Source organism: Tyto alba, unplaced genomic scaffold (genome assembly GCF_018691265.1).
Source record: "Tyto alba isolate M040663 unplaced genomic scaffold, T.alba_DEE_v4.0 Super-Scaffold_19, whole genome shotgun sequence".
Lineage (NCBI taxonomy): Eukaryota > Metazoa > Chordata > Aves > Strigiformes > Tytonidae > Tyto > Tyto alba.
In genome coordinates, this window is record NW_024881281.1 from 10,814,520 (window position 1) to 10,830,343 (window position 15,824).

General features: G+C 47.8%; 1 protein-coding gene across 4 annotated transcripts in view; it reads left to right on the top strand.

The window, feature by feature from the left end:
* CAMKK1 (calcium/calmodulin dependent protein kinase kinase 1) overlaps positions 1-15,824 on the top strand; it is a 105,866-nt gene that overhangs the window by 7,681 nt on the left and 82,361 nt on the right. The window contains exon 1 of one of the 4 annotated variants that reach the window (XM_032993681.2): positions 12,469-12,548. The exons of 1 other annotated variant lie outside the window; for it this stretch is intronic. The gene's annotated coding sequence lies outside the window, so the exon portion shown is untranslated. Of the gene's footprint in view, positions 1-12,468; positions 12,549-15,824 lie in introns of those variants that run through there. 2 more of the 4 variants (XM_032993682.2, XM_042791419.1) reach the window with 2 other exon arrangements.

The window sequence follows — 15,824 nt, forward strand, 5'->3', positions numbered from 1 at the left end:
CTCTTGCTGATGAGATGATTTGATGCTGAAGTGACCCTTCTGTAGCTGTCAGGTAGCTTGACTGACGAAGGTTAATGACAGCTGTGGCTCCCAGCTCTGCAAGGCCGAGTGTAAAACAGACAGGAGATGGGGGATGTTTTGCTTTGCTGTGTCCGCGCGTCGTTCCCGGGCTGAGGCACAGCTCTGGAGAAGTGGAAGATGTCCGAGTGCAGCTTGTCAGGCCAACCCTTGCTGAGCACCGAGGGAACAGAATGTGCGCCTCTGCCTCAGGGCTGGGGTATGGGGTTACTGCGTGTGCAGGGTGCGAGTCGTTGGCACGGTGAGAACAAGGTCCTCTGGCTCAGCTTGTCTCGTGTGCGCAGCACTGGCGGAGGAAAGGCTGGGGAAGTGTGAACAAGTAGGGAAAGAGGCAGAAGGAAGGGTTTTATGCAAACTTGAGAGGGCTCGTAGCTTCCTCTACAGTGCTGCCAGCCCAGTGCACTCAAGGGTGTGATGTGGGCTTTGCCTGCCTTTGTCCTGCAGCGTAGTGGTCACGAACTTTAGTGCTCTCAGTTGGCAGATCAGGCCAATCAGATTGATTTACGTCAGACTGCAAAATGGAACTGGCAATTTTTATTAATTTTCAGGGTTTGCTGTTTCCAGTGAGCCAAAAAATGGCTGTTCCACCCGAATGTATCTGTCTGCCATCCAGAATGATTGTCACAGATGCAAAAGGCAATGTAAGATGATGCCCCACCCGTGGGAATCAGTTCTTCTGTGGCCCATCCTCCCAGCCACCAAATGAATGAACGAGCAAAACCAGTATGGCTTTCTTCATCCTCTCCCAAACATCTGTCTGCTTGCCTCATTACTTCCTGTGTGAAGAGCATAAACTTCACAGCAGGGACCAGTGTTTTCTCTGTACAGCATCAGGCACAGGTGATAACTGTGTCTGAGATGCCACAGTAATGGAAAATAAGCTTCCAGATCTGAGTCAAAGGACTGCAGACGCTCTGGGGATGCAAGACCACGGGGCTGGCTGTTGGCTAAGGTGATGTTTCTGGTTTGACTCCGGAGTAGTGCGGTGCTGGGCTGCCTTTGGGTCAGTGCCTGCCCAGCTTCCCTGGGGAAGCCCCTTCCCTTTGCTCCCAGGGAGGTCCATGGCCCTTGCTGCTCCCAGGGCTGAGGCTGGTTGCCCTTCCTTGCTCCTCGCAATGGGTGAAACAGCCTCCTGCTAATGGCGTGGCTGCAGTGCTAAGTTATTTTTGAATTTTTGCTGTGAGCTGGATAAAACCACCTGGATTCATTAAGGGTATGTGGTGGTTACTGCAAAGTCCTGAGAGTCTCATTACACTAAGCTCATGTGGAGGGAAGGAAGCCTTCCAGAGTCTTTAGTAATCCATGCTTTTTGGGTATTAATAAGTATTTCCTTGGCCTGAAACATTTTCCTGCTGTGAAATCCATTCCAGTCTTTGTCTAAGACAATCAGTCTCCTTCTTTCCCTCTCTCCTCCCATGCCTCAGCTTTTACTAACCTAGAAATGTGCTGACACTTCACCATCAAACTGGTTTCTAGCATGTTAGGGAGCTCTGCAGAACATTTTTGCAAGTTGTCAGTGTAGCTGCATGCAAGAGAAGAGGAAGGTGGCTCAGAATTGTTCATCTCCTGGGGAATTGTTCTTACTAGCTGTTGGTTTTCTACAAAACTGCCTGACAGCTCTGTCTGTGTGTATCTGCTCCCCTCTAAAGGAAGGGTGTGGGATTGGGGAGTCAATGAAGAAAGATATTTCATTGTTGTGCTTTAATACATTTATTTTGGGAATCCTTCCTCCTGTAGAGCATCCCTGTTCCCACCATGCCAGTGTACTGATTTGTGCCTCTTTGAAACTGTCTGTTCCACTGTCATGACCTGTGGATCACTTGGTGCTTCTGCAGTTCTTGTTCTACTTCCTTGGCAAGAAGCCTGTGACTCATACTGAGCCCTTTCCTGCTCCGTTCCCCAGGAGGCTGCGCTCTCTTAACACTCTCTCCTAAAAGAGTTCTTTGGTTCATCTGTGGGATTTCTGCAGTTCCCTGATTTGGTGTCAGGTTTGGCTCCTGAAGGGCAGGATGTCTGAGCAAAGCCCCTGTGTTTTCCAGGAGCAGGTACAGGTGGCTGCACTGTTCAGGATGGACAGAGCTCCTGCCAGCAGCTGAAGGCAGCTTGCTTGTACCTGGACAGTTAATACCTCGAAGCAAAGCCATCTCAGCAACTCCTTACTTGCTGACATTGAGAAGCACTATTTCCAGCAGCACCTTGGCTATTCCAAAGTCCTTGGCCTCCTCTGTGCCTTTCTGCAGCCCTGGTGTCTCCCAAGCTGAGCAGTGCTGGCAGTTGGGAACTCCAGTGTCCAGGCCGAGGCATTTGTAGTCAGCCAGCTCTGGGGCAAATGGCATGTCTGCTTTCCTGATGGCTTCCAACCTCACAGGGCCTGGCTCTTCCAGCCCTGCACAGCCCCATCCTCTGGCTAGACAGTTCTGTGGAGACTTACTGGAGCCAAAGGCTTTGTGGGGATCAGCTGAGCAGCTCCTGGAGGCAGGTGGGAAGCCAAGAGCGGGAGCACAGGCTGCTGAGCAGGAGGGGCTTGGAGAAGCCTGCTCAAAAGGGACTCTGGAGAAGCACTGAGATCACTGTTAAGTCTGAAGAGCCACAGCAACGCTCATTTGGGAGCCTGACTTGCAAAAGCTGGAGCTGTAAAGGATGTGATAGGGAAAGGAGTGAAACACCCCTCTGTCCTGGTGAAGGCCTGGGATACATGGCCTTGGGAATCTACATCCTCCTTGCCTTGTTCCTGCGCTGTGCTGTAGGGAACACAGTACAGCTGCTGCAGTGTCTGCCACCATGACCAGCTGAAACTGGTCAAGTGTGACACTAGCAAAATCCCAGAAGCAAACCAGTGTTCTGATTGCTGGGTCACTTCGAAACAGAAGTGGGTGTTCTCTGGGCTTGTCTGTGGAAGATAGCTGTCTCTGACCAAGTGTAAACCACAACCTGGCTGTTCTTTGTCCTAGTCCCACTCCCCATACCGAAGCTGCCACGAGCTGTGATCCTAGCTGAAGGGATGCCCAAAGTGTCTGTGGGCTTCAGGTCACTTCACTTTAGGCTCCTCTGAAAACTGTGGTCATGACACCTCCTGGGCATCTTGGGGTGGTGCTGATGAAAGGAGGTTCCTTAAAAACAGATGGACTGCAGCTGGCTGCTCCTTCAGGTATGAGGCTTGTCTCACCTCTCCCAGCTGCTGGGGAGCAGCTGCTCCTTCCCCTGGGGCCAGGCAGGTCCTGCATCTGGCTCTGCAGTGTATTAGACCAAAAGTGCTCTGATGATTAGGGTGGGCAGAGTCTCTCTCCTGTCAAACTGTTTGGTCTGGCTACAATTTTGTCTGCTTGGAAACTTGCTGCTTTTCTAGCCTTTCAAGCCCACCTCCCAGAGATCAGGGGAGTTGTAAGTATTTAGACATATAATAAGAATGATGTAATTAAAATGCTTAATTTTATTTTTCTTGTTTGAATTTTTTTAATTCCTTTGATTTAAAGGGTGGTAGTAGCTAATTGGATTCTGGGCCAGACTTGCCCAGGCAGCCAGGGGGGAAGGGACTGCAAATGAGCCTAGTCAGGAAATTGCATGTTTAAATATAGTTCTTAGTAGGGTCAGTAAAACACCCAAGGGATAAATTAAGAATAAAACTTCTGCTGTAATGTGTTCATTTAGCTGCAGACATCATCTTAAGGGAAACAAAAAGGAAGACTGGGAGTGAGGGGGGTCCTTTCTGCAGTGCATTTGTGTACTGCTGCAGGTCTCTCCCAGGCAGTAGTGTCCTACTCCTGGCCTCTGGGTTGGCTGTTGCATTGGCTGATTCCAAGAAGAAACCACTGAAGAGATTTTTGGGTCTGGGGAGTGGGTTAGTGGTTTCACTGGAGGATGTAAATTCCTAGTTTGCATAATGCTGTGGAGCTGCTGTTGCTGTTACCGGCTTTGGCACAGATCACCTGGGTCGCACTGTTCAGCAGGAGGTAGGGAGATGGGACCTGCCACCACCTTGCTGGCACTGCTTGGGTTAATAGGGGACGGGTGGGTGGGATGGCGCTTCCCACTCCTGTGGGTACCAACCAGTTTCCCTGAAACAGTATGCTGGGAAGGTGCCTGGAGTCAGTGGCAAGAGGTGGATTCAGCTTGAATAAAGGGAGTTCAGGGAAGTGAAGCACTAGATTTGTCCCTTTGGAAGTCTGCAGCCTTGTGTTCTTCCTGTTGGGACCTGTAGCCCTTTCAGCAGAGGGACAAGATCATTGTCTCTGCTGTGGACATGAGTGAGGAAAGCAGTGTGTAAGGCAGCCAAGATACAGGACACAGCAAATCTGGAGTAACCCCTGGCTGAAAGCCAGCACTGCTCTTGAGTTTGACTAACATGGGCATTATTTTGTCAGCTGTTTGCCCCTTGGTTCTTTCATGGCCAGCGGGATGTGCAGCAGAGCTCACCTATTCCTTGGTGGTACCCTAAGAACAGCCTGAATTAGTCCCTGGCAATTTTAACTTCTCCTTGGGGCTAAGATGAAGAAATACTGCTGGTGATAGGGGAAGGGAGATGCAGAAGAGCAGCTTGTTTTGTGTTTCCCAGGACCTCAGACCCAGCCCTTGGTGTTCTCCCTTTGGTTTTGACTACGTCCCCAGGGGAAGGCTGGGGGAGGCAGAGCTTGTCAGGAGTGAGGCCTGATCCTAAATCCCTCCCTTCTCTGGAGGGCTGTGGAGCTGTTGGCTGTTCAGTCTAGCTGGAGTAAGATTTCACAAAAGCTGTGCACTCGTGAAGGGGCAGTGGGGAGCTGGTGGTCCCACCTTGCCTGCAGCTTTTCAGATCTCTCTGTTATGCTCCCTGGGTAAGTTTCACAGAGCCAAACTGAGTTGTGTGTGCAGCTGGAGCATGGTATTTGGGTGCCTTCAAGACCTGCTGGAGTCCTGTAACTGGGTGACTTTCACCTTGTCATTTATAAATGGCATACAGAAATACCTTGGGATCAGAGAAAATGGTCAAAACCTTAAATCTGTAAGGCTCCAAACCTGGAAGACAAATGAAAGGAAGCATTAAGGAAGGAACAAAATATCATCTTTTTTTTTTTTTTTTTTTTTTAATCTGGGAGTGTGATTCATCTGCTGAGGGGTAGTCAGTCATCAGTATGTCACAGATGCTGTTACACTGTATGAGCCTTTTGACAAATCACACCTCAAACTATAGCCCTGTGTCACTTGGTAGGGTTTCCCTTGCTGCTGCTCCCTAAATAGACATAGTATGCTTTTTTGTGCAGATGCCAGTTGGGACTAGAGTTTCAAGGAAGTTGAGCATCCACTTAAATGCACTGGCCTTTGGGGATAATTTCTTAAGCTCTCTTTTTAATGCCTGCTTTGATTCTAAGCTCTTTGAGCCAAAGTTTTCCTTTCAGTGTGCCTTACAGCATTAAGCACAGTGGGTCAGTGAGCTCTATATTAATTGGTGCTGTTGCCAGGCTATTGAAAAGTTGTAATAGCCTGGCTAAATTTTCAAGTGCTGGTCTAGGCTCTCTGCCTGGATGTCAAAAAGAGAAAGCTAATTACAGTGTGAACCAAGGAGAACAGACTGGCCTGAAGGAAATGTCATTAAGGTTTTCCTCAGGCCCAAGGTCAGCCCATATCAAATCACAGCTGCATCAACCTCTAAATTTCTTCCTCCTTCAGTTAAATTACCAGCAAGTGATTTCTTGCAATTGTAACCACCTTTTATACTGAGAGAATGAATTGGCTGTTTTCTCTAAATCCAAATAATGGTGGCTGGGCTGGGATTGAAGAAGCAAATAGAAGAGGACAGTATCTTCCCTTCCTAGGCCTTCTTGCTCTGTAACACTGTGTGGAGTATTTGTGTTGGCTTCCTGCTGACCCATGGGGTCTACCACGGGGCAGTGAATGTGTGTGGGGGGGTTTATCCTCTAATATCATGTGAAATGGGTGTTGGGGGTACCTGAGCTCTGCTGTGTGGCTGGCAGGTATGGCACAATAGTGCTTTCTGTGCAGTGCTTGTCATGTTGCAGCGCTCAATTCCCTTAAGTGTTGTAGAGGCTGAAAAAATAAATAGCTTCAGAATGGTGGTAGATGAATTAGGAGATGCTCTCTGAGTGACTGCTTGAAGCTGGGAGGTGCTGTCAGGAGGACAAACTCTAAACTTTTCCTGATTATCATTACTATTTTTAAGCTCTTAATTTCTGTACCAGCACCCCTCCAAGCATCCTCTACCGGCCCCTGTTGGAGGCAGAAATCAGGGCAAGGTAGATATGTGTCCTGACTCAGTACAGCTTTTCTTATCAACTATCTGCCGGCTTGTTTTCTAGAAGCTTTTGACCTACATCTCAAACTTTGTGCTGGTTCAGGAAGGAAAAGCAGTCATGAGTCCATAACGCGCATGACTGCAGAGTTTCATCATTCTATTTCAGGTCCTTCTCAAGATGGGAGGTGGGACTAGAACCATGTAAATCAGAACTTGCTGTAAAAAAAAAAAAAAAAATATATTAACCTGATTTCTTTCTGAAACCAGACCCTGTGCAGAAGACAAGCCAGATGTCTGCTGTGTCCTGTCTCCCACCCTGCCACCTGTCAGCTTTGGGAGCCTTTGTCCTGGGCTCAAGGGTCTTGCAAGTAGATAAGGCTGCAAAGATTTGTTATAAGTTTTCATGGAAATGGATGGCTGGGTAGAGGAAGAAGATGTTACAGTGTGGGAAAGGTGGGAGGTTCCAGTCATTAGTTCTGCTCGTACCGGGATAATATGACTTAATGCTGCTTCTCTCATCTTCAGTCTCTTTCCTGCCATCCTTCTAGTGCCATTCTTTCCTTTTGCCTGCCCACAGTGCTTGGTCCTGGAGGATCCTTGTCCTGTGACCATTTCTGAGGCTGAGCAGGGACCACTCTGGCTGGGGGCTGGGCCGCTGTGGGGGCAATACTGGCCAAAGCTTCAGTCATTTTGGAGAAGCTGTGAGGCAGTGATACTGTGATAGGTAGAGACCGAGCCTGAGAGCTGCAGCATGCTTTATGTGATAGAGCAGAGAGCTTGGGGAGACTGGCGTGTTAGGGGTACAGGATGCAGGTACCTTTCCTGACCACAATTTAGGACAGAAACCTGAACCCTAAGACACCATAGAAACCTTCTTCACAGGACTGCCAGCAAGGCGACCTTGGGTGATGCCATACAGCCGTACTGTTGCTACACCAGTTCAGTTGGTGTTGGTTTTCATCCTCTAGTATGGTGCACTTGGGTTTGTAGTCCTGAGCCTTTGAGACAATTTTTGCCTTTAAAAGTTAATATGGGGGGAGTAAATATGGAACAGAGAAATATTGGAAAGATAAATAATCCTACAGTTTTCAGCTGGACACAGCTCCCCAGGGAACAGAATTTGTGGTGCTCTTTTTAACACTGCGTCATCCTCCAGCAGTGCCTGGGTGGGCAGTGTTGAACTCCTGTTCCACAGAGGGAGAAAGGTGCTGTTTTGAGGCCAGTGTCAGATCCAGGCATGGAATTTATCTGTGTCTTGAATCACAAACCACTGAAGGAGTTGGTGGGATGTTTGCATGTGGGTAAGGAGTGGGCAAATGCAGTTTGACTTGGGAGCTGGTTAATAAAGAGTGCAGCACAGAAAATAAAATCCTCAGAGGAGACTTAATAACTGGGGAGAATAATTGTAAAGTACTTCAGAATATTAACCAATGGCTGAATGCATCTAATTAGCTTAATGAAGCTGGATGGTTGGGTTCTTTTTTAATCAAACAGATGGACAAAACATTATGCACAAAAAATGAGATCTGAATACAATGAATGCATTTAATTAGCAATTAAAGACAGAGAAAGGGTTTGTTTTTCAACTTGTGAGAGATTCTTCTTCACTGAATGCTCAAAAAGAGACTTGCATGCCATGGTTTCTCAGGAAGTCTTAGATTATTGCAATTATTATTTGTAATGGCTTAGGTGTTTGAGATGGGAGTCAGCCTGGGGCTAGCTGTGCCTGCGGGGAGGAGAGTGGGCGCTGGTGGCAGCAAGGCCTCGCCAGCCCCCACAGTGCTGCACCAGCACGGAGCAATCGGTGGCTGCTTGCTGCAGCTTGGATTCCCCAAGGACAGACTCAGTAGCAGTAATACTGCTTAACCCGCCACTCCAAAGCCTTTTACCTGTGTTTATATGTGAGCATCTCTGTTTTGCAGAAGTGGAAAGTGAGGAAGCAGTAGCCCGAAGTTAGGCAGGGTGTAGGTTCAGTGTTGAACATATGGTGCTAATCAAGGTGCCCTCAGTATTCAGTACACCTGCAGAGCATTTCCCTGATGGCCCATGCTTGTGTTGTCCATGCCTGGAGTTTCTGCAGCCACCCATCTGTAATGCTGCTGGCCCTGGTCAATGAGATCAATTCCTGCCACTGATTGCCCTGGCCTTGCTGCAGTGCTGGCTCCTGTCCCTCTTGGTGCCCATTACAACATGCACACTCTGCTGTAATCTGTCTAACCAGTTTTGCTGTGCCATGGAAACCTGGTGCAAGTCAGTGCCTTACCGCTCCAGACAGGAGACTCCTCTCCATATGAACCTCAAGTGCTTATGTAGGTGTGTAAAAGTATCTCTGAGTCTTGCCAAGGCTGGGAGCATTTGTTCCAGTCTACTATTATAAGCTGAACAAGCCGTTTTGATATTAAGCCTATAATAATAACACCTTGTAGCTAAAGAATATGTTTTTCCCCATTGGTGGATTACTCAGCTCTGTTCTTTTGAGGCAGTGTTTAACAAAAGCAAAGACTTTCCCAGACTATATTTAATTAAACAGAACTCGGTGATCTCTTCAGCTTCATTTTAATGCTGTGACTATGTTGCTCTACAGTCACATCTCTGGGGCAGTTAGAAATGGAGCTTGTAGTCTGCCAGAGCACAGGCCAGGCGGGTCACTGTCCCCTGCCCAGATGTGCCCGCCCAGATGTGCCCAATGGTCTGCTAATCCTGGAGGGGCTCCAGCTGCCCTTCAGTATGATGGGGAATGAGGCACTTGGGGCAGCCCGTGAAGCTGAGCAGGTGTTCGGGCTGAGCCACGTGGCCCATTCAAGTGACAGCTCAGCTAACATGCTTTACAGTACAACGAAGATTTGGGGTTCTACCTGCTTCCTTTTTTGTTGCTGATGTAGGTACAGGAGCATTTTGAGTACGATGGCTTGGCTATCAACAGTTGGATACAAAGTGAAGACCTGAATTTGAAGGCTCCTTATTTCTATCTTAGGAGGTATCTGTGAGCAGATGGTGATATGCTCTGCTTTTGCTTATTGTTGCAGATTATTTGCCAGATAATTTTCTGACTAATCCTTTGGCCGGTAGACTGTTTAAAATCCTGGAGTCAGGTTTCTGGTAAAAACACTTGTGTTTGCAAATTTTAAAATCTGTTCCTGTGCCTGCTTGCTGATGTCACTGTGAGCAGGAGACTTTCTCTAGGTGGCAGATGCCCTCTGGTCTGTGGGAGAGGGACAGCTCCTAAAGCAGAACCTCCCTCCCAGTGACAGGATGGGAAGTAGCACCTTCATGCCCAGTTTTGTGTTTATTGTAAAGCATAGTATGGCTGAAGTCCTATCCTTAGTATCAGCACTATCATACTGGCATCCCCTGAGGTCGCATTGCTGTTTCATGTGGCATGGTAAGGAGGCAGTCCTGCTGACACAGAGCTTGTGTTTTGTGCAGGTGATGCTTCATAACTTCATCTGTGCTGATCAGCAGTTGGGTGATTTGCCTGTATGTAGATGGGCAGGACACTGGTAGCAGCGCTGATACAGATACTGTAGCCACCAGCACAGCTTTCCCACTCCTGTGATTTTTTTCTTTATATTATTTTTTCCACCCCCTTCATCTCTTGCCACCTTTCTTTTTTTAAAAAAAAAAAAAAACAAACTCTTGGATGTCTCTGGAGAGCTGACTATGGTAACTGCTTGACTGATTTATTCTAGTATTTTAACATTTACTGGATTTACATAACAGCCAAACAATCTGTTTCGGGAGTTTAATATAAACCCAACTCTAGTGAGTCACATCCATGTTAGCAATAATGCAAAGAGAGGCAGCTGGGGGAGTGAGGAGGTGACTTTTTTTTCTGGGTTTCTGCATGGGAATATCTGGCTGCCTGAAATATCTCTGACACCTCATAGCTGAGTGATGCTGCCAGTTCTCCTCTGCCATCGGGGATTTGTTCTGAAACTTTGAAAGAGCAATGGATGTGTCACACCAGTGCTCCCATTGCTGCTTCTGGCTGAGCTTGGTGGCCTTTCCAGAGCAACCCATCAGTGCTGCATGTCCCTGGTGCTCTGCAGCCTTGTGGGGTGTGCATGTTTGGAGAGAGGGAGTATAGCTGTAAGAGTTGAAAGATGAGGCCTGCAATAATCTGCTGTTTGTTTTTTCAGTTAAAAAACATGTAGCCTTTGTTTGTGCCAGAGCTTTGTGGGCCAGGTCCTCAAGGCATGCCTATCAGCACAGTGGGATGCTGATGTGTACCAGCACATCTTCCTGGGATCTGGCAACCCATGTGTGGGATTTTGGGGCCAGACTGGGTTGGAGCTCAGCTGGGTGAGAGCTGGCCCTGTGCCCCTGTGCCGTCAGCAAGACGGCAGAGCTGCCGGGGTCGCCCTGTCCAGGCATGAGCCAGGTGAGCAGGGCTTGTTCCTTGGGGACAACAGGAGTGAGATCTGTCAGGATGATTAACAGCAGGGGTTTCTCAAAGTGTGGTGTGTAACCTGCTGCTTTAGGTCTGGTCCAGGCAGAATAAATAAATTTGGGTCTCCTTCAGTTGTCTTTCACAGTTGTATGAATGCAGCAAACCTCCAGAGTGCCTCTGCCATGGGCAGCCTGACCCCCCCTGCTCCAGAGGCTCTGTCACCTCTGAAGTGGCGGGGTTTTGTGATGTGATCAAGCAAAATGGGCCTCCAACTTGAGTTGCCGTTTACAAAAACACAGAGCAAGAGACAGCAGGAATGGAATAGCTGGGTCTGAGTTGCTGCCTGTGTCAGAGGTTGGCTGTTCAGCTAAGCATGAGCTTTTCTTGCTGCAGCTTGCTTATTTGAATTCTTGTCTTTAGAATGGAAAATAAATGCTGGCTGATGAGATCCATTACAGCACTAATTTTAGAGCATGCCAAACACTAGGAAATTGTTTTCAGTCTCCAGTCTCATTTCTCCTTTATTTCCCCCCTCCATTTGTGAAAACAGCCTTTGTCATTCTTCTGAACGCCCGGTGAGGTCCTGCTCACTGGTATCTTCAGGCGTTCTTCTTCCAGCCTTCTTTTCTGATACTTCTTCGTTCAGCCACTTGACACTGCTGTTATAAAAGCGCTCTCCGGGGCTGCAGGCAGCTGTATTGGCACAATGCAGGCAGTGAGTGCTCGGCCAGCTGGTGTGGGATGCCAGCAGAGCCCTCTGCAAGCCTGGGGGGAGCTGGGGAGGCAGCATCAGAGTGGAATTTCTTCTCCTTGGGCACACAGGGCTTTGTAAGTCTTTCCAGCCCCACCCCTGCCTGCTTTCTCAATGACTAAGAGGAAAAATATGAATTTCCCTCTGGTCTCCTGAAGAGTTTAGGAAGCAGTCCCAAAGCTTCAGTGTTTGTCCTTGACACTAATGAAAACCTGAGTTGTTGCTCGAGAAGATAGAGGAGGCAGCGAGTTAAGAATTGAAATGCTTGATCAATGCCAGAGGGAACAGCAGTGCACAGAATCTAGATTTTTAAAACATAATTCCTTTCCATCAGCTGGAAGCTTGCACTGCTTTGAGAAGAGCCCGGATGCCTAACCACTTGTCTCCTTTGAAACCCTCAGGGTGGCTGCAGACACCAGTGCTTCCTTTAGCACTACTTGCTCACAGTGTTCAGTAGAGTCTGACTGAGCTCTAGATTCAAGTTGGTGGCAAAAGTCCAATGGTTTCACTCCATGCAATTTTCAGAGGCTCTCTGGAATATGTTTCATGGATTTGTCAACCAGATGTCCCTGACAGCAGCTGCTGTGACCATTAGCAGACTGATTACCAAAAGACTTGGTGCCTGCCCTGGAGGGGCCTCTGAAAATCTTCCCTCTCCTGCCCCTGGCTTCCTCACCCTTCTCTCGTCTGGAGAGCCCAGTCTGCTGGCAGCTGGTGGTGGCTGTATCCCTCAAAGATCTGTCTCTTGCCCTGGCTTCTTGTGCCAAAGACCAGTGAAAAATTCCCTACTCCTAACACTCATCATTTCATGCCTTCCCCCGGTGCGCTGAGCCCTGTGGCTGCACGAGGTGTCAGCCCGCGGGAATTCAGCAGGCGAATGTCTTCATAGTCGGCCTTTGTGAACGTGGCTGAGATAAACCCTTTACTGAACTAAATGAAGTAACAGCTAATCCCTTGGAAACAGTCACCTGGGCCCTGCGTGATGAAAAGAGGCTTTACTGCTCTGATTAACAGTACTGGCAAGAACATTAACTCACTTTTCTTTGGAAATGAAAAGCACCTCTCCAGGAGAGTTGAAGGGATTAGGTACCATCTGGAATATTAAGGTAGGTTTTTTGCACCTTCCTTCTATATATGTAGCATAAAAGCCCATTCAGCCTTGATGGGATGGGTGATTACGGCTGAGTGTCCCTGTGCTGTGATAGAAAAGAGACTGGCCATGGTGCAGAGGTCGGTGTGAGACTGGTGTCACCTGAGGAGCTCCCCAGGGAGGATGGCAGTGGTGAGCAGCTTCTGGCACGGACTGCCTGTGCTGGGATGTCGTGCAGGGTGCCAGGGTTCAGTATTGTAAATTAACCCCTATCAGACTGGTCAGCACCCACCTAAAGGGCTGAAACTCATTTAAGCCTTGCTGAGAACCAAATGACACTGACCTTTTCCAGCCCCTTCTTTAACAAATGCTGAAGGCTGTGAAGAGTGTTCCAGTTGTTTTGACAACTTTTCTGGGGGAGATTTGCACTGATTTTTTTTTTTTTTTTTTTTTTTTTAACACAACACTTAGTTTCAAAAGCCTGAACTAGAAATTCCATCTACATTAACAGCAAAGGTCTTGTACTTCAGTGGAGGCCACTTTGGGTTGTATTTTTGAGGCCAGGCTTTTTTCTTAGTGCTGGCTTCCATGAGGCTGCACACCCAAGCTCTGCCCTGGCAGGACTGCAGCCTGACCAGTGAGCATCACATGTGATGCTTGCTGATGAAAGCTGTTGACCATTAACCTGGCTGACTGAAGGGGTTAAAACAGGTGTGTAAAATTTGTCTATAAAATAATGTAAGACTGAGAAAAGATTAAACACTTAAGTAATTGTTGTTCGGAGCAGGTTTGAGTGCTCAAAATACTTCCAAAATCCTGTTACCTTTCAACCTGTTTTTCTGCTATTGAATTTTCTATTTTAAGTAAATAGCACAGAGTTAGCTCAGAAGGGAAAAGATATAAGTGCCACTGTTCAAAGTGTGCTTTACTGGTTAGGTATTTATGGAAGACATTCAGGAAATGAGCAAACACTTGAAAGTATATGTATTATTTATTATTGTAGCTGATTAATTATGACTTGAAACCTTTTGGTTGATGTTATGGCTCTGTGTACTCTTCACCAAGCAATGCTCCAGCAAAGTATATGCTGTCATTTGTCCCAGTTAAACATTGCAGGAGATGAAAGTGCTACAGTTGATTTATGGAAGTTGGGAGTTTGAGCAGTAGAAGATGACAGCGTGGCACTCGGTGCAAGCACTGGTAGAAGTCAGTGGGAGCTGCAGGAGAACAGGATCAGAGAGATACTTGGTGATGGCTCAGTCCTCCCAGCATGAGGATGAGGAGTTGCTGGCTCCATTTTGTGGAGAAGCATCAAGGTGGGTTTAACACGTCTGACTCTTGTGTGGCAAAGTGATGACAGTCAGGAGTAAAACTCAGCTTGCAAGCATCAGGCTGCCAGCAGGGACTTGGGCTACCTGCTTCTACACTAGTAGAAGCTGTATTCCTCTGGACTGGAATAGAAGTGCAAGGCAATTGCTTGAAAAAAGGAGGTCACTTTTACCAGTCCCAGTTGTGCAACTGGCTCTGAATCCATGGCCTCACTGTGCAGCAACCTGCTGGCTTCGTGTCCTCCCTGGACCCACTGTTAGATGTTGCTTTATGTAAGACCATGTACCACCATCTCTATTCCTGCGGAGGTTCCCAAGCTGTGACTAGAAAACATCTTTAATTCATGTGAAGCCCACCCAAAGCACTGGGTGAGCAAAGCACAGATCCCATCCAGCAGTTTTTCCCTAAGCAATATGATTAGCTTTAACAAGACCTAAGCAAATGAGGCAGGTGTTGAGGTAGTTACTTACTTGTGATCTGCACATCTGGAAGAATAGTATAATAAAATCACAGCGGAAGGGGTGGTGGAACTCTCTCTGCCTTTAGCAAAGTAGATGTGATGTTCAGCTGCAGTGGGAAGAATCCCCTTGCCACTGCCCATGTAACTGGAGGTGAGCCCTTCCCTCCTGCAGTAGCCATCCCTGCAGAGAGAGGCTCATTTAACCCTTTTGCAAGAAAAGTTTGCAGAATGATGCAATTAGAAAAGTTCCTTAATCAAATGACTCTTGTGGGAGAGGAGTGAGGGGGCCCGGAGAGGAATGGAAAAGGCATGAGAGATATAGGAAAATGCTTTTTATGGAATGAATAGGTTTTGGTGCAGAGGCGGCAGCGTTGTATTTTACTCTAATTTGGGGACTTTTTTGGGAACGTGTGATTGACACCCAAGGAGGGGTGCAGGATGTTGTTTCTCAGCAGGCTGTCATTCCTGTGCTCCATTTACCTGTCAGCACTCCCGCGGAGATGTCTCTCTGGATGCCATTAACCCATTTCCCACAACATGTCCCTGCAGCCTCTCCTGGGAGCTGGCAGCACACGAGGGGCCCCATCCAGTCCCCACAGCTGCAGGGAACCACTTTGGGGTTGTGCTTTGGCTTTTTTTTTTTAATTGGCTGTACCTTTGCACCTGGTGAGCAGGAGCCCTTCTGCTATAAGTCCATCTGTGGCTTATTGCTGATGGGCCATGTGCTGCCCAGCCCTGATGCCCCATCAGCTCCAGGCTCGCTCCTGCCAACGCACCATGGTTTTACTTAGCTGGCATACAGTCATCCCTAGCTCTCCTCTCTCCCCGACAGGGCTGTCATCTCCCTGGGGAAGGACTGGCTCTTGTTTGGTGCCTGGCCTGCAGCAGCTTGGGTCCCTGCACAGCATCGTGCCCAGACCCTGCAGGGTCAGGGGAAGTGATGGTCGCACTGGAGGTCTTTTCTCTACCACATTGGCCCTGCTCTGGAGAGGAGGGACTGGTAGTTCCACCCTTATAAAAAGGGCCATTAAGAGTTTTGGTTTGCTACAGTATAAATTTCAGACAAATTCTGCTTCTTGGCCCTGTCCCCTTAATTAAGAGTTTGTATGTTAAATGCTATGAGCCTGAGCAGACTCTCATTGAAAAGTAAACTGAGAGCGTGGGACTTAGGCGAGTCTTTTGTTAGTGCTGTACAGGGTTTATGCTAATAACAACAGCAGAGATTGAACCCAATCCCTGATGAGCTTTCCAAGAGTCTGATTAATCTGTTTAACAATGGATCTGGGTTTTTGTTTTGATCTTTTTCATGAGAGTTAAATTTTTGTCCCTTTCAGAGTAGCTGTGGATCATGTAAGCACAGCAGTATTGTTTTCCTAATTGGCTTCAGGTTTATCTATATCTATTATGTTAAGGGTTTGCAAGAGCACCCGTCACCATGGCATCAGAATGCTTCCTATGCCAAAAACGCTTGATAAAAACATACATATACGTGTGCACACGCTT